Genomic DNA, 23,329 nt, shown 5'->3' with positions numbered 1-23,329 from the left:
GTAAACAAATACTGTGCTTCCTAAGAACCCCACCATGGCTGGGGTTCTTTCCTGAGAGTCAGGCTTGCTGCTGGGGTGAAAGGAAGAGTTTGGCTCCTTCAGACTCCATCCATTTGGAAATGACTAAGGCAGATGCGACTAGAAAACTGTATAAGTCATTCCTCCTTTTCTCCTTACTATAGGAATCCCAACTTTTTTCAAGTGGAAACATGCCTAAATTCAAGGAGAAGTCATGTTTACTCTATTTATTTATTATTATTATTTTTTTTTTTTGCAGTGCTAGGGATTTGAACCCAGGGCCTTGTGCTTGCAAGGCAAGCACTCTACCAACTGAGCTATATCCCCAGCCCTCATGTTTACTCTAAAGAGACCATATTGATCCTCCACCCTTTCCCATGTCTGGTATGGAATAGGACATGTCAACAAGTTCTAGCCGAAGGGATTTAAAGAGAATCCAACTTTGGAGCCTCAGATTAAAAAAAAAAAAAAAAAAAAAAAAATTCTCTAATATAAAGCAAAAGCAGCACCAGGTGGAGCTCCCTTTAGGCCTCTTTCCCCTCTTCCTGGCTTGGATGCAGTTATGAACGAGTGTGGTACCTGGAGAGGAGATATTTTGTAATCATGTGATGAGAAAAGGGAGAATGAGGGGCCACATGGAAGAGTGGAGAAAGATCCTGCCCTTTACTTCATAAAATGCTGAACCAACCCTGAGAAAGGATTTTTATCTGGATTCTTGTTAAATAATAAGCACCCTTTTGTCTTAAGCTGTTCTTTGCAGATGAATACCTCATGAGTAATGCAATCTTCCTTTGATCCAATAAAAAATGCACCTGATCAATGACCACTTAGTTTGTTTAAACTTCTAACTATGCTTCCCCAAAGAAAAAGAGAAGGTATAAAAGAGCTAATGTGTTCGACTGGGAGAGCTTCCTAGGCTATTTCATGGGCACTGTAGCTGTGATTGTTGATTTTCATTTTGGTATGTACCAGATAGTGGCAGGGTGACTCTTAAGGCAGAAAAGGAAATTAAAGTATAAGATATAAAAGAGAAGTAGGATGAGAGAGGGAAGATAAGAGGGAAGAATAACAGGACAAGGTCAAACCCTGGGTAGGAGTAAGAATGAGCTAACACAGAAAATAAATGTGTGAGGTTTTGAAAAAAAAAAAAAGGAAAAAAAGAATGGAATGAAAAGAAAAGAACACCAATGACAGTAAGTAGCATCTTAGGGGTGCAGAAAACACTTGGTGTTTATTAAAAAAACAGGTTTCAATAAGTGACAATCCACTTTGTGACATCTTAAAATAACCAACATATAAAGTGAACAATTGCTATTTGAATGATTTGCTATGATTTCTTCCATTTATTAAAAATTTTGGGGAGAACTAAAAGAATATGTATCAGCAAGATGGAGAAATGGAAGCCCCCAGAATCTTCTCCCCATGGAGACACCAATTCAAAAATAATGAACAGATGAATTCCTTTTGTAATAATTTAAGAGAGCAGGTAAGAGGGTCTTGCATCCGTGGTGAGTATAGAATCAGCTGCATTGAAGACAGAAGGAAGCTTGGGCAATTGCTCACCAGTCACTCCTCCTGGCATAGCACAATGTTATCTGGAAAAAGGAAACCTCCTGGCTACTGGCTCCTCTCTAGGGAATAAAAGAGAATACTGTTCATATGACCGATAATGTGACCTTTCTGGGGAATACACAAGGGATAGCATTGGTTTTGCTTGATGTGAGTGCAAGCAGAAAAGGGAGCCAGTTCTTGGGCTATGGAAAACAAAAACAGCAGAGTGAACCAGGATGCCTTTGTTTGCCATAGTTCCTTCCCCAGCTCAGCACAGAATATGCAGGAAGAAACCCTCAGCTTCCATCTTGTTCTAGTGAGAGAAAGAACCTGAGCACACACCCAGCATTACAGCTTTTGGGGAAGGCTACTGGAGGGTCGGTTTTCTACCTCACTTGTCTCAGAGTGCTTGTGGAATTCAGAACACTGAAGAGGGAGTATTTCTAAACTCGTTTTATGAGGCCATCATTACCCTGATATCAAAATCAAACAGAGTTACTGCAAGAAAGGAAAACTATAAGCCAATATTTCTGATGCACATGAATGCAAAAATCCTCAGCAAAATAATAGCAAGCTGAATTCAATAAAACATTAAAAGGATCATACACCATGGCCAAGTGGGATTTATTTCAGGGATGCAAGGATGGTTTAAAATAGGCTAATCAATCCATGTGATACACTGCATTAACCGAGTAAAGGACAAAAGTTACATGGTGATCTCTATAGATGCTGATAAAGCACCGACAAAACCTAACACTCTCATGCTGAAACACTCAGTAAAACAAACAAATAAGGGTTGTACCTTGACATCATAAAAACTATAAATGTAGCACCCATAACTAACATCATGTTAAAAGATAAAAAACAGAAAGCTTTTCTGCTAAATTCAGGGACCAGGTAAGGACTCTTACTCTTGCCACTTCTAACCAATATACTAAAGTACCTGCTAGAGAAATTTGGCAAGCAAAAGAAATAAAAGGCACTGAAATCAGGAAAGAAGTAAAAGTGCCTCTGCCTGCAGATGAAATGACCTTACATTCAGAAAGACCTAGAATTTACGCAAGGAAACTCTTAGAACCAATACGTTCAGCAAAGTTTGTAGAATGTAAAATCAACAGGAAAGTCTGCTGTTTCTCTATACAATGATAACAAACTATTTGAAAAAGAAATTCAGAAAAGAATCCCCTTTACGATACTGTCACAAAATTTTAAAAAAGAATGGTGAGGAATAAAGTCAAACAAGGAGGTAAAGTGTTATGGTTTGGAAGTGAGGTGTCCCCCAAAAGCACCCATGTGAGACAATGCAAGAAGGGTCAGAGGAGAAATGATTGGGTTGTAAGAGTCTTAACTCAATCAGTGATTTTATTCCCTCATAGGGATTAACCGAGTGGTAACTGAAGTGGTAGGATGTGACTGAGGTGGTGGGAATTGGGGGCATAGCTTTGGGTATATGTTTATATTTGGCCGGTGGAGTCAATCTCTACTTCCTGATCACCATGTGAGCTACTTCCCTCTGCCACACTCTTCTGCTACGATGATATTCCACCTCACCTACAGCCCCAAGAAATGGAGCTGGCCTTCTATGGATTAAGACCTCTGTGCACCCTCAAATAAGCTTTTCCTCCTCTACAGTTGTTCTGGTCAGGTCCTTTAGCCACAGCAGCAAAAATGCTGACTAAAATATACTAAAGAGTTAATATACTAAAAACTACAAAACATTGCTGAAAGACACAAATATATGAAAAGGCATTCCATTTCATGGAGTGGAAGACTGAAGGCTGTGATAATGCTCAAATTACCCAAAGCAATCTGTAGATTATGTGCAGTCCTTATCAAAATCCTAATGTCTTTTTTTTTTTTTTTTGCAGAAATTTATTTAAAAATCCTAAAATTCATATGGAACCAAAAAGTATACCAAATACCAACACAATCTTGAGAGCAAAATATAAGCAAGAGCCCTTATAAGTTCCAAAACATATCCCAGTGCTATAGTAATCAAAATAGTATAGAATGGCAGGAAAAAAAAAAAAAAAAAAAGATGCACACACGCACACAGTGAAATATTATTCAGCCTTTAAAAGGAAGAAAATCCTGTCTTTTGCAACAACATGGGTGGACTTGGAAGATATTAAATTAATTGGAATAAATCAGACACAAAAAGACAAAATACTTTATGATCTTCCACATGAAATTTTAAGAAGTTAAAAATCACAGAAATAGAAAACACATTATTGGTTAGAGGCTGAGGGGTATGGTTATGTGGGGCTGGGGAGAAGTTTTCAAAGGATACAAAATTGTAGTTAGATGTGTGGAATAGGTTCAAGAGAGGTATTGTAACTTGGTGACTGTAGTTAACAATAGCAGACAACAGTCAAAGCAATGCATTGTATCCTTGAAAATTTCTAAGAGTAAATTGCAAGTGTTCTCACTACAAAAAGTGATAAGAAGTAATGCATATATTAACTAGCTCAATTAAACCATCTCACCGTGTATGTGTCCATATATACGCATACATATGTAGTTCATATATATATATACAGTTTATGTATATAGTTCAAAATCATGTTGTACACAATAAGTATATAAAATTTTTATGTCAATTAAGAACAAATACAAATAAGAATACAATTTTAATATAGGTAGATGAAATAAAATTAGGAATTAGGAGATAAAATTTTATTCATAGTTTATATTATTGGCCTAGGTTCACATAAGTGTTCTTTTCATGATGGCATTACTCAGATATCTAATAGAAAGATGGCTTTGGGAATGGTATATATGGGCTTTTTATCCCTACTTATGATTTTTATCCCCATCATTTTTTGGAAAACAAAGCATGTTCTGCTCACACAGACCCTCTCTTCTGGGAGTTGGGTTACTGACTGTTCTAGAATAGTGGTGGAGAGCTCTGGTGCCAAGTGGTGTGGGAAAGGCCTATGCTTTGCTGAACATGGCTCTGCGTGTGCCAAGAAAATAGCCCCACAAGTGATTCTTGAATATTCCACTACAATATATGTGTAAGGCAAATGTGCACACAGCAAGTCATCCCCAAGTCATTCATTTGGCAATGTTCAAGCACATGAAGTGGTAATACAGTGTAATATAATTCCACAAGCATAGGCTAATAATTTTAAGCACATGAAAAGCAGTGTTGCAATTAATACATCATAAATGCTTTTCAAAGATTGACTCTGATCCAATTGAAATTGTAATTTAGTATTATCTTAATCAGCAGAAACCAAAAGTATGATTTCAGTTAAATATAACTTCTTTTAAGTATAACTGCTATTAAATGCCTTTGATACTCTTTGCTTTGTATAAGGATTTTCATTCTTAAATGTTTGGTAAGTCTTGTTTCATATGCTTATCACTGATAAGACATTTTCAAGATCTTTCCATTTGGTCCTCACCACAGTTCTGTAGGAAAGACAGTCCAGGCTGTTTGGAGCATCTTTCCTAGTTGGGCATCCCTGTGCTATGAGAGGGGCAAAAAGTTCAGCAGCATCGTGTTGCAGAATCTTTGGGAGATTTATAAGAGCAGCAGGCATTAAATGTCACCAACAAAAAATTCTGTCCTAATGAAGATTATTAATATTTTAAGATGTGTGTTTTACTGGGTAATTCAGTATCACATAAAAATTGTTTCTATAGATCATGCACAGTTAAATATTTGACTCTTGGCAGTCCTCATCTGTTCCAATTTTATTCTGTCCCCACAAAAAATACTATTATTATAAGGGTAAGTACAGTATCAGATGCATCTCTATTTCCTACATTGTGCATAGTACTTGATTTAAAGTGGATGCTTTTGGTTATACTTGGTGAGGAGAATAGGGGCCACCAAACCTGGAGAGTCAACTTCTCTTGTAAATGAATACAAGAGAAAGAGAAAAGAAATGGAATTAAAATGAAATGGAGGTTCGAGAATACAGAAAAATCTAGCTAATGAAGATACTGATATCCTGGGACAAGAGTGATAATAATAACAATTATTATTTATCCCCATAACTGCTATCTTGGTGGTCAGGAGACAGGAGATTATGAGGACCTGATCAGAGTCTGGAAGATGATTCAGTAGGTTGGTTTATTTGGCCTTAAAACATGGAGACAGACAGTGAAGGAGGAGTTAATTAAGACTTGATTCTGCAGAATCTCAGCAGAAAGAGCATGAGGACTCAGAGCCTAACATGAATAATGACGGGACTGGAGAAAATCAGTTAAGCAGAATGGAGGCAGAGAAGAGGTTTGAATACTGTGCGTAAGAGTTGAACAAGAAAGTTAAAATCTGGAGAACAAAGAATGTTTACTTGTAAACTGAAAAGAAAATAAGAGTTTAATAAGAAATCAAAACATTAAAGTTTAGTGTGTAATATTGTAGTTTGACCCCCAGAGCCTGTGAATTCAGTGTCTGATGCTGCTTCATAGCCCCTTTGGCTGGAAAGGTGGTTTGGAGTATAAATCTCTGCATGTTACAGGCCATGACTCCTGGTTAAGTGGGGGCCACAATACCTGCCATGCACATTCACTCTCTCATTGGAACCACCGGGGCTTCTCCAGGGAGCATGCTGACAGACATTATGAATAAACCAAAAATTTCCAAAAACACGCACTGACATTTTATAGTAATCAAATAGCCTCTAAGATCACAACACATTCCATTTTGCTTTAGAGTTCTCATCTGACTTTCTATATGAAATTCCTTAGACAATTAGTAAGCTCTCTTGTATTCTCCTAGCATTTTAGAGTGAACAATTTAATTTCTTTACTTTTTTTTTTCTTAAATGTCTTCTTGCATAACATTTTCAAGGTACCTGTAATTTTTTTTTTTTGGACAAAATAACTAACATGTCAATGAAAGTAAGCTGAGAATATAGAAACAATTTACTAAAATTCTATTCACAGATTTTTAGCATTTGTTTTGGAGACAGAAACAATTCCCTATTCATTTTAATCCACCGCGTAGGCACACTTCACAACTTTGGTCACTGTGTGTGTGATGAGGTTGATTTTCATGGTGGGGTTGTCAAGGAAAGAATTTTTGCAAATCAAAACCACAATGAGGAGATCCAAGATGGCTGACTAGAAGGAGGCTGTGTTCCTTGTCGCTCTGTAATTCCGGTTTCAAGCACAGGATATCTGTTTTTTGGTGAGGGAGATTTTGCTGCTTATCGATCCCCTGCTGTTTATCCCCTTTGTCTGCTGGGATCACCTGCTGTCTGCCAGCATATCGATGCCTTTTTTGAGTGCAGATTGCTCACTGTCAGGCACCTATCATCTGCCATTTGCCTGCCCCTCGCCTGTCCATCACCTGCCTTACACCTATCCATCACCCAACGCACGAGGTTCACCTCCTGATCGTCCAACAACAGTCAGCAAACTGATAGCTGACCACCAGTGGAGCACCAGCTGCCTGCTGTTGCCTCGAAGTTCTCTGTTACAGTACCTGCAGGTTTGATTACACGTGGCTGCCGCCATTTTGAGACAACAGGCAGGCCCCATAGGACCCATGGATGGACTGACGGAGCCTCCATCTCCAGGATCCCTCAGCCTGACCGATCATCCCTGCCTCTGGGGCCCTCACATCGACTGACTGCTCCCTGCTGCCAGGACCCCCAACCAACTGACTGTACCCTATCACTGGGACCCCAGACTAACTGATTGCACCCGGCCTCCAGGATCCCACAACCACACCAAACACACCCAACATCCAGGACCCCTGCCTGACCAATTGCACCCTGCCTCCAGGACCTCCAGCTACCCCGAGCTGTAGCTCCCCATTTGCCAACACATTTGGAAGCCAGAGCAGCCGTCAGGGATAACCCTGGAAGCCTTAGCTCCGATCTTTAGGTGGGGCAAATCCCATCCTGAGATGCCTACTGGAGACTTGAAGCTCATTGTCAGAAATAGAGCAAGCAATCATGAAATTCATCTGGAAGAATAAGAAACCCAGAATAGCTAAAGCAATCCTTAGCAGGAAGAGTGAAACAGGGGGTATCAAATACCAGAAATTCAACTATACTACAAAGCAATAGTAAAAAAAGTGGCATGGTATTGGCACCAAAATAGACAGGTAGATCAATGGTACAGAATAGAGGACACGGACACAAACCCAAATAAATACAATTTTCTCATACTAGACAAAGGTGCTAAAAATATGCAATGGAGAAAAGATAGCCTCTTCAACAAATGGTGCTGGGAAAACTGGAAATCCATATGCAATGGAATGAAACTAAACCCATCTCACCCTGCACAAAAACTCAACTCCAAATGGATCAAGGACCTTGAAATCAGACCAGAGACACTGCATCTTATAGAAGATAAAGTAGGTCCACATCTTCAACTTGTTGGCTTAGGATCAGACTTCCTTAACAGGACTCCCATAGCACAAGAAATAAAAGCAAGAATCACAGTCAGAATATTACTCAGCCATAAAGAATGATAAAATTATGGCATTTGCAGGCAAATGGATGAAATTGGAGAATATCATGCTAAGTGAGATAAGCCAATCTCAAAAAGCCAAAGGACGAATGATATCGCTAATAAGTGGAGGATGACACATAATGGGGGGGAGGGAAGGGTTAGTGTTAGGGTTAGAGTTAGGGTTAGGGAGGGGGGCAAGTATGGAGGAAGGAAGTACTGCATAGAGGGTAAAGAGGGGTGGGAGGGGTGGGGGGAAGGGAAAAAATAACAGAATGAATCAAACAACATTACTCTATGTAAATTTATGATTACACAAATGGTATGCCTTTATGCCATGTACAAACAGAGAAACAACATGTATCCCATTTGTTTACAATAAAAAAATAAATAAATAAATAAAAAGCAAGAATCAATAACTGGGATAGATTCAAACTAAATAGCTTTCTCTCAGCAAAGGAAACTATCAGCAATGCGAAGAGAGAGCCTACAGAGTGGGAGAAAATCTTTGCCACTCATACTTCAGATACAGCACTAATTTGCAGAATACATAAAGAACTGAAAAAATTCTACACTAAGAATACAAATAACCCAATCAACAAATGGGCTAAGGATATGAACAGACACTTCACAGAAGAAGATCTACAAGCAATCAACAAACATGAAAAAATGTTCATCATCTTTAGTAATAAGAGAAATGAAAATCAAAACTACACTAAGATTCCATCTCACCCCAATTAGAATGGTGATTATCAAGAATACAAGCAACAATAGGTGTTGGAGAGGATGTGCGGAGAAAGGTACACTCATACATTGCTGGTGGGACTACAAATTAGTGCAGCCTCTCTGGAAAGCATGTGGAGATTCCTTAGAACACTTGGAATGGACCCACCATTTGACCCAGCTATCCCACTCCTTGGCCTATACCCAAAGGACTTAAAATCAACATACTACAGAGATACAGCCACATCAATGTTCACAGCTGCTCAATTCACAATAGCCAGATTGTGGAACCAACCTAGATGTCCTTCAATTAATGAGTGGATAAAGAAACTGTGGTATATATATACAATGGAATATTACTCAGCTATAAATAATAATAAAATTATGGCATTTGCACGCAAATGGATGAAATTGGAGAATATCATGCTAAATGAGATAAGCCAATCTCAAAAAACCAAAGGACGAATGGATCTCGCTGATAAGCGAATGATGACACATAATGGGGGGTGGGAAGGAGGCAAGAATGGAGGAAGGAAGGACTGTATAGAGGGAAAAGAGGGGTGGGAGGGGTGGGGGGAAGGAAAAAATAACAGAATGAATCAAATATCATTACCATATGTAAATGTATGATTACACATATGGTTTGCCTTTACTCCATGTACAAACAGAATCAACATGTATCCCATTTGTTTACTATAAAAATAAATTAAAATTTAAAAAAAAAAGGAGTAATCTAGTCAGTGGTCCCTACTGTTCTCACTATGTAAGGGCAAGTGAGACATAAACCTCATTGCACAGAACAAAACAGAGACTCCCCTGCCCCATCTAAGTGTTCTTAGAAAAAAGAAAAGATATATTTGCCCTGATAATTCCTGACTATAAGCCATCCCTAAAACATTTTTACAATCTAAATTCACACTATTTCTGTAACCTGAGGAAATAAAATTTTTAAAAGGAAAAAAAAAAAAAAACCACAATGAGATATCACCTCACACATATGAGGACTGCTATGATTAAAACAAAATATATAACCCAAAAGATAACAAGGAGCAAAGGATGTAGATAAGTTATAAGTTTTGTACACCATTGTAGGAATATAAAATGATGAAGCTATATTTTTAATATTTTCAGGAAATCTAGCAAATCTGATCTAGCAAATCTGTTTTGGGAGTATATAGCTAAAAGAATTGAAATCAGAATTTCAAAGAGATATCTGTATTCCTATTTGTATCATATTGTTGTTTGTAAAACAACTTAAATGTCTATATGGATAAATGAGTAAAGAAAATATTGTGTGTATGTGCAATGGAATATTACTCGGTCTTGAAAAAGAAGAGAATCCTACCATGTACAATGACAAGGATGAACCTAAAGGATATTATGATCAGTAAAACAAGCCAGACACAGAAGATACTGATTTTATCTTACTTTTATGTGGCATCTAAAATAATCCAACACTCATAGAAGCAGAATAGAATAGTGTTTTCCAGAGGACCAGGGGAGAAATGGAGATTCGCTATCCAATGATTATATGGTTTCAATCGTACAAAAATGAGTAAGTTCTAGGTATCTTCTCTACCATGTTGTACCTATAATTAATGATACTATAATATGTACTCAAAATTCAACAAGAGGGTAGATGTAGAAGTGTCCTTACCATAATAAAAATAAAATAAAATATAGCAGCACTTACATATGCTGCTTCACAGAGGAGAGCTAAGTGGGAACAGAACTGGAGTCTCTAGAGTTCCATGAGGGAAGCAGGGTGTCACAGGGAGTCAAATGACAGCAACTGTAGTTCTCTGGCTAGTAAGGCACCAACCCAAATAACACTCATGTCCTTTAATTATAGTTTACTGGAGTGATGATTAGAAGGGAAAGTGCATATCTACTAGCCAGGATATAGCTGAACCAAGGATATAAATAACTTTCTTTTAATCCCACCAAAAATTATTTGTTCTGTTTTAAATTATTAATTATAGATCTAGATATGACAAACTACTAAGATTTGACTAACAAATATGCACTTAATAAATGGTTTGTTTTAAGGGTAGTATGATTCTAAAATCTGAAATAGTAGTAATGTCAAAAGTAAAAAAAAAAATCAAATTAACAAAATGTTTAATACAACAGGATGCTTCGAGATTCATTGTTCAAAAATATAGTTCATGAAGCCACCATAGCCATCACCTGCCTGAGAGACTTCTCTCCTTTCAATATTGTTTTTTAAAATATTTAACAGAAATTAAAGAAAACATGAGTAGAAACATATTTCTCCTGAAATAAACAATTCTGGGGTGTATTAAAAAATACACCCCAAAATTTTTCACTATGACCTAACCTAGTGACTGACATGTATTAATTACTATATAAATTTCCATTTTATATGCATTGGTGTATTTTATATGCTTTGGTGAAAAACAGATCAGAAGGGTTCAAGTCACAGTACAGTGTATACTTTTCACACACAAGAAAATTGTGGTATTCAAAACCTGCTTGATTGTAAACTTGAAATAGTCTCTTCAGTAAATATCTGTTGAAAGGGTGGATTAAAGAAGAATTCAGGCAAAAACTCAAAAAGTGTGGCTCAGTCATCTGAATGTCATGGTCCAAGGAAACAGTTCAAAGATTCCTTTTCCAGTTTGTTTCTAGCTAACAAGGCCAAGACCCATTCGCTTCACCTCTGCATGGAGTACTTTATGGGGAACTGGGAGACAGTGAGAAGGATTAGTTCATTTAATCATCTCCATACCGAGCCCAGGTAATTACTATTCCCTGTAGCTCTAGGTCCCTGTGCTCTTGCCAGTTTTAGACCAGTGTGTCATTCAAAGATATGGTTTGGGCAAGCACTAGGAAATACATGCTGTGTTTCTAAAAATCAAGGTTCAAATAATATCAAGCTTATACTTGTCATCTGCAGACATTTCAGTAGTTAAGCAAAAATGAATGAAATTTGTAAAGAGTACTCATATATTTACAATGGGCACAGACTTGGATTTTCTATTAAAGTTTCTTTTTAACTTTGAACCACAAAAATTTCAATATCCATTTTCATTATTTTTTTGTTATTGTTACAAAAGTAGACATGCATGGAAAGAATCATACTCTCTTTTAAGGTGAGCAAGAATAAAATACCCAGATATAATCAAACACTAAAGGATCACCAGCAGGAGTAGGGGGACTTGTTGGGGACAGGAATTATATTAAGTGAAGAGATCAATAAGTATGAGGAAAGCAGGAGCATTTTCAAGCCAACCCCAAGTCCAGCAGCTTCCTGAAGACAGAACGCCACAAAGCAAACAAAAGGGCTGGGCATCCTTTGAAAAAGATCACTGTGAAAGTCTCAGTGACAGGATGGGGAGGGTGATGGAGAATGTGAGCCCCCAACCAGGAGAGAGTGGAGGCCCAGAAAAAGCTGATTACTAACAGCCATCCTCCCACCAAGACGAAGCTCCCGGAACCCCATCCTGCCTTGTCCCAACCAAATCCCATGTTCTCCAATCAACCTTCCTCCACAAAAATCCCCCAGCCTCCTGGCTCCTCAAAGATGGATGGCTGCCCTCCCTGTCTGTCCCGAATCCACCACTTCTATTCAGTGTCACCATGCAGAGCCTAACAAAAGTAAAACCCACCAAAAGCAAAGCTCCCTGCTTCTTTAGCAGAGAGAGGTATACCACCTCCCCTCTGCCACTCATTAGTTCATGTGACAGAATGCCTTTCACAGGTCATACACAATGTTTTCTGACAGGTTCTGCACTCCAGCACGGAGGTCTCTCATGAAGCATTTATCCAAGATGCCAAAACCTCCATAACCTCCAATCACAGAGGGGCATTAAAGAAATAGCCCCCTACCAAAGAAATCCAGCCATGTCAAAGCATGAATGGAGATAAGACAGAAGAGAGAAGATGGAGATGATGTGCATGAGATGAGAACTTTGAATCAGTCAGTGTTACTTTCCATGAGCTCTCATACTTTTCCTTTCAAGATATACCAAGTCAAATCCCAGGTTCTTTCTCCTGTCATCTCAACAGCCAGAGCATTCTCAAAAATTAGAAGTTCCCCTCAATATCCGTCTGTTTCTCAAAGCCCTAGCAACAGATCATCTCTCAAAGCTTAAGGCAAAAAATTTCCCTTGCTTCTTCCAAACAAACCTTAGCTGTCATGCCCTGGGGATGAAGAGAATTCATTAAACAGGACAGCTACATTTCTTCCGTTACCTGATCAGACGCAGCAATTGCTCTTTGACACATAAACCAGAATGGCACTTTCCTAGCTAGAGACAGCTCTACAAAACAATAACAATTTGTATGTTTCATGATGTTGCATGAAGTTTGCAAAATCCACATCTGTTTTCAAGAGGAAAGTCAAATACACTTTCTGGACGCCAGACTCCAAAGGAAAGAGAATTTTGGGTACATATCATATATTGATTACATCAGGGAAATTTTACTTCTGCTCATTGATGAGGAAAACCAAGTTTCCAGATGCCAGTGCATTCACACGGGCTGCAAGGTACCCATAGCAAGTTGGTCAAGCAAGCAAACCATCCTTCCGCCTCCTTTGCCAACATAGGGAGTTCAATAACCACCTTGGTGAGCTGACAAACATTTCAGACAATCAGATGCCTCCACGTGGACACAAGAGTTTTTTATTTTTCAATTTTTTTTTTTTTAGTTGTAGATGGACACAATACCTTTATTTATTTATTTATTCCATGTGGTGCTGAAGATTGAACCCAGTGCCTCAAACGTGCCAGGCAAGCGCTCTACCACTGAGGTACAACCCCAGCTCCGATATGAGAGTTGAGTGCTTTCCTTTCAATGCAGTGTTTGAAAAAAGACTGTCAAATATCTCACAATTTATTCTTTAATATTTATAAATTGCATATGTAGTAACATTGACTCTTTAAATCTCATAGTGCACTGTAATAATTCACTTAATAAAGCAGATTTTTGGATACCCATGTCAAAGTACAGTTTATACAGCTACAGAAATAACTTGGGGCAAGTTTTAAAACACTTTAAAACAGTAATAGCTTTTAGTAACACAAAAACTTATTTTTTTAAATAGCCAAAGCTTTGTCAATTAAAGGAATCATCAGTTTTATTACATAAATATGAAAATGACTGAAATTCATTTTCTCGGCAGCAACATTTTAAAAAGTTTCAAAAATATAATTTTAACCTTTGTTAGCTGGAGTTTTCTCCTGGGGAAATTTTGTGTGCTTTTTAACAAAAAATTAAATATGTGTTGAAATAACTTACTAGAATTAAAATTGTCTTTTGCTTCAAAAAATTACACATTGAATCATTTTCTTTGTTTTACTAGAGAACAGAATTAAAAGGAATAACTCACTTTATTTTAACTGAACAACTAAAAATGCCCAGGTTGTTAATTTATGAAATAAAAGAATGGTAGATACATTGTTTTTTTAGGAAAGAAAGAAAGGATTTTAAAAAATTAATTTCTACTTCATGTGTCTCTTCAAATTAGAAATGAATGACTCAAATGTGGCAGAGTCAGTTGGTATAAAAATTTATTTAACCCTTGAAAAACAAATGAAAGAAAAGAATGAAGGAAAAAGATTTTCTAGATTTGTAAAACTGTATGGTGTTAGGCTACTTTCATGAGCCTTGTTTTAATAAATTGCTCCATCGCCCCAATTTAGTCTTTTATAATTTTTTTTTATTTTTAATGTTTTTATTTCATTTGTTCTAATTAGTTGTACATAACAAAATACATTTATACATTTTGATAGATCAAACATAAATAGAGTGTAATTTCTTATTTTTCTGATTATACATATTGCAGGATCACATCAGTCATACAATCATACATGTATATGAGATAATAATGTTTCACTCTACTCTTCTCCTATCCCCATATCCCTTCCCCTCCTTTCACTCCCCTCTACCTGATATAAAGAAACTCTATTCTTCCCTATCTCCCCCATTCTTATTGTGAATTAGCTTCCACATATCAGAGAAAACATTCAGACTTTGTTTTCTTGGATTTGGCTTAACTTTAATCATATACTTTGTTGTTGCTCTAAATTTAACTACACCTCACTACGTATCCTAATGGATGTTCTGTAAGTAAATGAAATTTAACATGTTCAAAATAAAACTCATGATCTCTTCACCTCCATTCTGCTCTTCCCACTGTGATTAATTTCTCCATTTTTGATAATTGTCCATCATCTTCCATGGAACAGATGTGTCCTAACCCATTTTCCTAAATGCATTTTTGTACACAAAATGATTCCTTTTTTTATATCAAATATCTATTCTGACAGACACATTTGGCCTGAACATATAATTAAAAACTTAACAATACTAATAGTTGCTTCAAAGAGCATCCTGTCTTTGTCAATGTGCAACTATTTACATTAATTTGCATGTAATTCACTTTCATGCCCATTCACTGGGGTATGGATATTACTTAGTCAAATGGACAATTAATTAATATAATCTTTACATATTCGCTTATTAAAATGCATCACACAATTCCTAATTCCTTGGGAGTTCTCACTGAATCCATGAGATGTGAATTTGAAGCAGCTGTGGCTGTTTATGCCACTGCTCATGTTGTTTAATGGAGCCAGGTGGACACGCTTTTTTTATTTTTATTTTTTCCCCTTGCTTGGAGTTGAAATTGAAACTCAGTGCAAACTCTAACACCAGGAAGTGTTTGTTGATATCTAGTTGCAGGTCAAGTTTTGACACTGAATAAAGATTAGCTTCTTCAGTAAAATTTAAAAATTATTCATTGATAGAAGTCTTATACATTGTGTGACATAGATCACTCTTAAGGAATTTTATTGAATTTTACTCTTTTGAAAAATATGTGATTTAGTTCCCATCTATCAGGCTTCATGTCCCAAGCATAGCAAGTACTTTATTCATTAAGAATTCTACATGAGAGCTATAAGTATCTCAATCTTATGTCAACACTGAAACAGAAAGAGGATAAATAACTTGCACAAAGTGAACAGAATATTGAAGGTAGACTATGAATTCTGTTTTTTACTTCCAAAGTACATAAACTTAACTTTTCCAAAAAAAAAAAAAAAAAAAAAAAAAAAAAAAAAACACGGTTTGAAGAGAATGATTTTAATATAAGTGGAATGATGGTTGAAAGACTAAATTCTTTTCTTTTTCAAAGTTATGTTATAAGCATGTATGATTATGGCATATCAAGAACACCAATAATAATAAGTGCCGATGACAATGTGGGAGAAAAGGCACACTGATACATTGTTGGTGAAACTGCAAATTAGTACAACTTACTCTGGAAAGCAATATGGAGGTTTCCCAAAAAGCTAGGAGTAGAACCACATATGACCCAGATATCCCACTCCTTAGTATCTACCCAAAAGAACTAAAGTCAGTATACTATGATACAGTCCTTTCAATTTTATAGCAGCACAAGTCACAGGAGCCAAAGTTCAGATGCCCGTCAACAGATGAATGGATCAAGAAAATGTGGTATAGATACACAATGGAGTTTTATTCAGCCATAAAGAAGAATGAAATAATGGCATTTGGCAGTAAATGGACAGAAATGGAGAACATCATGATAAGTAAATAAGCCAGTCTCAGGAAATCAAGGTGGAATGTTTTCTCTCATATGTGGAAGCTAGAGCAAAATAAGGGAAAGAAGGTGGGGGAATTGAATGTCATCAAGACATAAGGAAGATGAATGGAGGAGAAGAAGGGGAATGAGAGGGAGGGAGGGAAGGATGGTAGAAGGAGGAAATACGGAATAAATTTAAATAAATTCATGCTATACACATATATAAATGTACCAAATTTCTTTATGTATATGTAGAAAGTACCAATCAAAAATAAATAAATAAATGAACAAAAGGAAAACCAGTAGAGGAAGAATAGAGTAAGAGAGGGGGAAGAACAAGTTAGGGAATGGGATTAAAATCAAATTCCTTGCATGTATGATTTTGTCAAAATGTATCCAACTAGTAAGGATAACTGTAGTGCTCTTATAAAAAGTATGCTATAAGCATGTATGAATACAGCATAATCAATCCCACTATTATGTATTTATAGCAATAAAATCTTATTAAAAAATTGAAGTTTTTTGTACCTTTCCAGGGTCTTTTTTTTTTTTACCCCCAGGGTTTTAACAATTGTTTGGAAAGATGAATGTTTTAGGATCCAAGAAAAGTAAAATATATTCTATAAAGTAAAATGAGACATAAAGGCAGAGTTTTGAAGATCAATAAAGCTATTTCTGAAAGAAGCCATTATATATTATTATCAAATTTCAATTGAATGTCATAATACTGGACAAGCTTAAAATTAGTAATATCTGAAAGAGATGCATATAGTCTTTGTTTCACATTATTTACTCAGTCATTGCTACTACATTCAAAGGCAGCAAGCCAAACATGATTTTAAATTATTTGGTAAAATTAAATATGTAGTAATAGAGTAGTAAATCCACATATGTTCATTACATATAAATTTCTATCAATAAGATTTGTAGCAGAGACTGAACTTTTTTAATTGCAGTGTATCTGTACCATGACAGAGAGGTTTCCTTTCAGTCTCTAGATTAGGTAATAGCAAATATTTAATGCTATCTATCCCTTATTTAGAAGGTCATTCTGTTGTTTTCAGCCTTCATCTGAGACAATTTCAGATACTATTTCACGAACTTATGTGAGCAAAATGATATAAGGTGCAAAATTCGATGTAGGTTCTATGTTTTACTTATAGTGAATAGTTTTTCTATATGGGATTAAATATTTGTGATAAATTCCCTAATGTCAAAAGTAAAATTTCAGTCATGTAAATTTCTTTCTTTTTTAATTTCAGTTATGTAAATTTTATTTCATGTCAGTCACTTGACAATCACTTATTGGGCATCTACTATATTTAGAAATAGAAAACTTGACTAAAGAAAATAAATGTTTAGAGATCAATTGTTTAAAGTAATGATCAAATTTAAGGAAAGATAGACTATGTGAGATAGAAAAAATATACAAGTGTGCCAAATACTATAGGAAGAAGGGAGAGAAATGACTAGATGAGTTTAAAGGATACTTAGTTTTAAAATAGATCCAAATTTAGACCAAATAAAACATGTTAATTCTGAAAGAATCACATACTAAAGTTGTCCTCAAATTGTCTGATGTATTTTTAATAATACTTCTGGAAATAACAAAAATCCTAGAGAATAATGGTCTATTCCAATTTTCAACAGTCAATGAACATATGCAATATGTTAAACTTAACACAAAAGAATATCTAATATGGAAAAAAAATTCCCTGACAGTACTAAGTTTTGGCAAAAAATGTAGAGCAACCAGTGCAGTCACACCTGCTGATAAGATAAAAGTTGGTACTTGCAGCAAGCACTTCGTAAACCTCATTGGCTATTAGGTAGTATTGGTGGTCATATTCATACTCTATGATAACAGTTTTTCTCTTAGATTTATAACTAATAGAAATCCACACATAATGTGTATCAAAAGACATACACAAGAATGTCAGTAGTAGCCTATTCACAACATTCCAAGTCAGAATAAACCAAAATGTTCATCAACCATAGAGCAGATCAGTGGTAGTCTAATTGTACATTGAAAAACTGTACAGCAATGAAAATGATAAATCTTCAGCTATTCAAGCAAAAGCAACATTGATGATCTTGCAAACATAATTGTGAGTGAAAGTAGTCAGATACAGAATAAAACATACATTTGGTTCCATTTAGATTAAGTTAAAAAATAGGAGAAAATTAGTCTATGTTGGTATAAATCAATATTTAGGTTTTCTTTTGGCCATAGTGGGGATGTTGGTGGAGAGAAAATATTGGGAAGCTTCTGGCTGCAAATTATACACAATTTGTAGGTATGAACTGTATGAACAAAGGTATGTTCATTTCGTGGAACCAGTGACAAATTTAGTTTGTGTGTATTTATACATGTATCATCCCATAATAAAAAGTATCTTAAAAGCATCATCAATAGCAGAAAAAAAAAGTTCATTAGTTACAAGAAAAAATATGCAAACTGACCTGTTTCACATAAATATGCCCTAATTAACTTCTTTCACTCCATGGCATGTATTTTCATACTCTCTGTATATAATGTAATTTTAGGGTTGTTTAATTTGTTGAACATTTTCTTTATGTTTAATATTTTTGATGCAATCTCTTCAAGAAATGTTTATGTACCACAAAGTCAAAGCAAATAGAAGTTTATTTTTTATATTTTTTATTTAGATATGTAATTGACCTAGAATCAATAGTTGTATAAGATGTGATAAAGAAATCGTAAGTGGGAGTAGATTTCCTAAAAATCATAGGGAGATCAATAGAGAAAAGGGACTAAGGTGTGGTAGGTGTGGAGAGGGGAGAAGTGTTGGGGAGTGATTTTGGTTAAATTATATTGTGTGGACATGTATGAATATGTAACAACAAATCCCATAACTATGTGCAACTAAAATGCACCAATAAAAAATGTGGGGGAAAAAATAGGAGATGATCATGATGTTTCTGAACTGATCATTTATGTAATAAATATTATTACAGTGATGGTGCCAAAAAAAGAAATTAAATTTTAGTTTTATCCCATATAATCAGTTTACCACGTATCATTTATAGAAAAGAGTTTCCTTTGATAGTGCAGTTCAAGGCCCTGTCATACATCAAGAGTCCCTAAACCTGTAACTGTGGCTCTCAACTTGTGGTTCTGTTTCTGTGATTAATTTTGCTATCTTCATGTCAGTACCATACCATTTTATTTTCTGAAGCTTTATAATATTTGTAGATGATAGTGGGAATCTTTTAAATTTGTCCTTTCAATATCATACTGACAAATTCATCCTATGTATTTTCATAAATTTTAAAATCACCTTTCAATTTTGTTTGGGACTATATTGAATCTATAATTCAATAATTATAATACTCATTCTTTTGTTCTATGATTTCTCTTTCTAAAGGTTATTTTTAGTATTCATGACATTTTATTTATTTTATTTTTTTATTTTGATTCATCGTAAACAAATGGGGTGCAACTTTCATTTCTCTGATTGTACACAAAGTAGAGTCTCACCATTTGTGTAATCACACATGTACACAGGGTAATGATGTTTGATAGAATTTGGATGCATCTTTAAATAATTTTTCCGAGATATGGAATGTCTTTCTGTTATTGTCAATGACATCAGCTTTTTAAGTAACATTTTCTCATTAATGTTTAAGAAAAACAAAATTAATTTATATACAAATTTTACATATTGATTTTATATACTTTCTATAGTATGTTTTTGTGTTTTCCGAACTTTCCATTACTATATGAAATACTTAAGATAATCAATTTATAAAGTCACAAGGCTTATTTTGGCTCAGAGTTTCAGATTCCAGTCTGCAATTTATTGCTTTCTTTGCTCTGGGACCTGTGACAAGGTAGCACAACAAGGCAGGAAATGCTTAGTGGAGTAAAACCACTCATCTCATGTTACAGCTTGAAAGAGAAAAAGAAGGGATCAGAATTAACTTTGAGGCCACTACATCAGTACCCGAACAGCCTCCCACCAGTCCCCCCTTCTCAACCTTCTCAGGTGACACCACCTCCCAACAGTGACACCATGGGGAGGAAGGCTTTTATCACATGGGGGGGGGGGGACAGGCAAGACCCAAGACCCAAACTACAGCAGTGTTGCTTTGTATTCAGCAAATGTGAGACATTTATTCATGAACAGAGTTTATATAGAGATTCTCCCAAGATCATGCACAAAAGAATGCTCTATATGGGTAATGATGATTTTTATTTAATTCTTTACAACCTGAATGCTTTTTATTTCTTTTTATTACCTCAACTCAATTTAATATGCTGGAAAGAGATGGTCATAGGCAGTGTCTTGGTAAGCTTTTTCCTTGCTGTGACTAAAATGATCTGACCAGAAAAATTGTAGAGGAGGAAATGTTTATTTAGGGCTCACGGTTTCAGAATTCTTAGTCCATATAAGGTCAGCTCCATTCCATGGGGCTCCAGGTGAGGCTGAATAACATGGCGGAAGAGTATGACAGAGGGAAGCAGCTTACATGGTGATCAGGAATTAGAGAGAGAGACTACACTAGCCAGATACAAATATATACCCAAAGCCACATCTCAATTCCCACTTCCTTCAGCCACACCCTACCACTTCAGTTACCACTCAGTTAATCTCTATCAGGGGATTAATTCTCTGATTGGGTTAAGACTCTCACAAGTCAATCATTTCTCCTCTGAACCTTTTTGCATTGTCTCACATGTGAGCTTTTGGGGGACACCTCACCTCCAAACCATTACAGGCAGCATTGTTTACATATTTCTGGATCTTCCCCTAAGGGGAAGACTTCTTGTGAGAATTAGTCAAATATTTGTAGATTATGTTTTGAGAATTCAACTGTCAATTCCATCATCATAATTTGAAGATGACACATGTTGCATGTTTTTCTCTTGCTTGAAGACTTTCCTCTTTCACTGGTTTTCAGAACTTTCATATAGTACAATACAGTATAATTTTCGCTTACATTTATGATGGTTGAGATTTGTAGCACTTTTTAAGTCTGTGGCTATATACCTTTAATTAGTTTGGGGAACTTCAAGGGTAGTACCTCTTTCTAGTTAATAGCTTTCTAAAATATTGCTTGTTTTATTCTTCTATATATAGAACATCGTGCACAACCACAGAAACGAAAAGTCGTACCCCATCTGCGTACAATGAATCAAAATGCAGTCTGTAAAAATAAATAAATAAATAAATTTAAAAAATTAAAAAAAAAATCTACTTACATTATATTAAAATTTCACTATGTTACACATATTGTTTTCTGGATTTTTAATGTTTTTCTCGGTTCTTTAGCTTGGATATTTTCTACTAATAACCTTCCTGTTAGAAGGTTATTTCTAAGGTTAAAATTTCAAATATTAAATCCATTTGTTGTATTGCCAGTGAATAAATTCTATCATTCTTAATAATAAGAATTAAGTTCTATAATTCTCTGATTTTTTCCAGTTATATGTCTGATATTCTCCATAACAACATCTACCTTAAATTCATTAATCTAGTCATTTATTTTCTGAAAGTTTCATTTTTTTCCTTTGGTCATGTGGCATTGTCTTCTTATACACCTATAGGTTTTTAATAAATGTTATTTTATATAAAAAAAATGTAGAAAATATTTGATGCTCTAGATAATGTTATCTCCTTTCATAGAAAATTTACTTTTGTTCTGGCAGGGAGTTAATCTTGGGACACAGAAGCTCTGTCCAGTCAACAAGGGAGGTATTTAAACCTGTGCTTCCTCTTGAGGAGAGCTGATGTATTTCGGATTCATCTCTATTAGAGTTCATCTCCTGGATGTGCAGCTGATGCATAGACTTGATCTCAATTGTCCTCTTCTCAGTTCTGGACCACTCAGGTTCCTGCTGGACCACAGCCTCAGTTTCTGCTCTGTTTGTCTTTTAGGTTCATTAACTAGTCCTTGCAAACTGCCAAAGCCTTCGGAATAAAAGAAGTACTGAAGGCTAGAACATCTTTCCTGTTCCATTTCCTCCAGGATATTGGTGCTTGAAGTTTTTTGCTGCCTTCATAGCTTTCCCATGTCTTAAAGAAATGTGCAATGTTCTGGTTGTTTTAGGTCAAATTTTTCTTCTGCAACAATCTTATCTGTCATTACCAGAAGTATAAATTATTTTGTGACCGGACCAATGTATGCTTTGATACTGTAGCATGTGGTTTAGAGGACAATTGGAACTTCTGGCATATTTCCCTATCTGGAATACATGTTTGAATCTTCCCAGATTATGAAGCTGGCTTAGGTCCCTTCTTACTTTCATTCCATCCTTGGTTGATTCTAGTCAACAGGTTTTAATCACTATCTCTATTCTGATGAATCTCAAGTATTTATCTATAAATGAAATGTCTCCTGAAATATAAGTCATAAATCCAAATACCAACTGGATTTTGCAGTCAGATAATTCACAGTTGATTCAAACACATGTACACATAATTGAATTCTTCATGTTCTATCCCTTCTTCCAAACAAAGCCAGCTCCTTCTCCTTTATGTGAGTATTATGAACCTCCCCCAACCATAGACCTGCTGATCACCTCAATTCTTCTCATTTCCTAACTCTCATATCTAACCCCTCTCCAATTCCTCAAATTTTATCCTCCTTATTATATTTTTTTTTTGAATTTTTTCACTTTCTAGCACCATAAAATGTGAGCTCTAACATCTTAATGATAGTTAGAAATTATGATATGGAAAATGAGAGAGGGTCAAGAACTAGAGTTGAAACTATAGGTTATAACTGTGAGTTAGTCTCCTAAAGATAATGGTTGCAGTTTTGAGAGTTAATAACAATAACTCAGGAAAGAACATGGAAGAAAAAAAGACAACTGAAGATATACATGGGGTGAAAAAAAGAAAGTGTATCTCTGCAAAAAGACTCCAAAATAAATTCACGAGGCAGTAAGATGAACAGGAATCAAATAAAATGGGAAGGATCCATTGCTTGGGTGAGTTAATTGTATTAATGAGTGCAAAGTGGTCAAAAATGAGGAATGACCATATTCCCCCAAATAACTCTGAGGGGAGGGCAGAA

The 23,329-nt window shown here is 35.7% G+C and overlaps 1 protein-coding gene across 1 annotated transcript in view; it reads left to right on the top strand.

Annotated features, from left to right (window-relative positions):
* The window catches only part of HCRTR2 (hypocretin receptor 2), a gene marked incomplete at its 3' end in the record, with an annotated part of 100,772 nt that overhangs the window by 34,839 nt on the left and 42,604 nt on the right, over positions 1–23,329 (top strand). The gene's annotated exons all lie outside the window — the stretch shown is intronic.

Source organism: Sciurus vulgaris (assembly GCF_902686455.1).
Source record: "Sciurus vulgaris genome assembly, chromosome: 7".
In the NCBI taxonomy this organism is placed as follows: Eukaryota; Metazoa; Chordata; class Mammalia; order Rodentia; family Sciuridae; genus Sciurus; species Sciurus vulgaris.
This window is presented reverse-complemented; position numbering and strand designations above follow the sequence as displayed.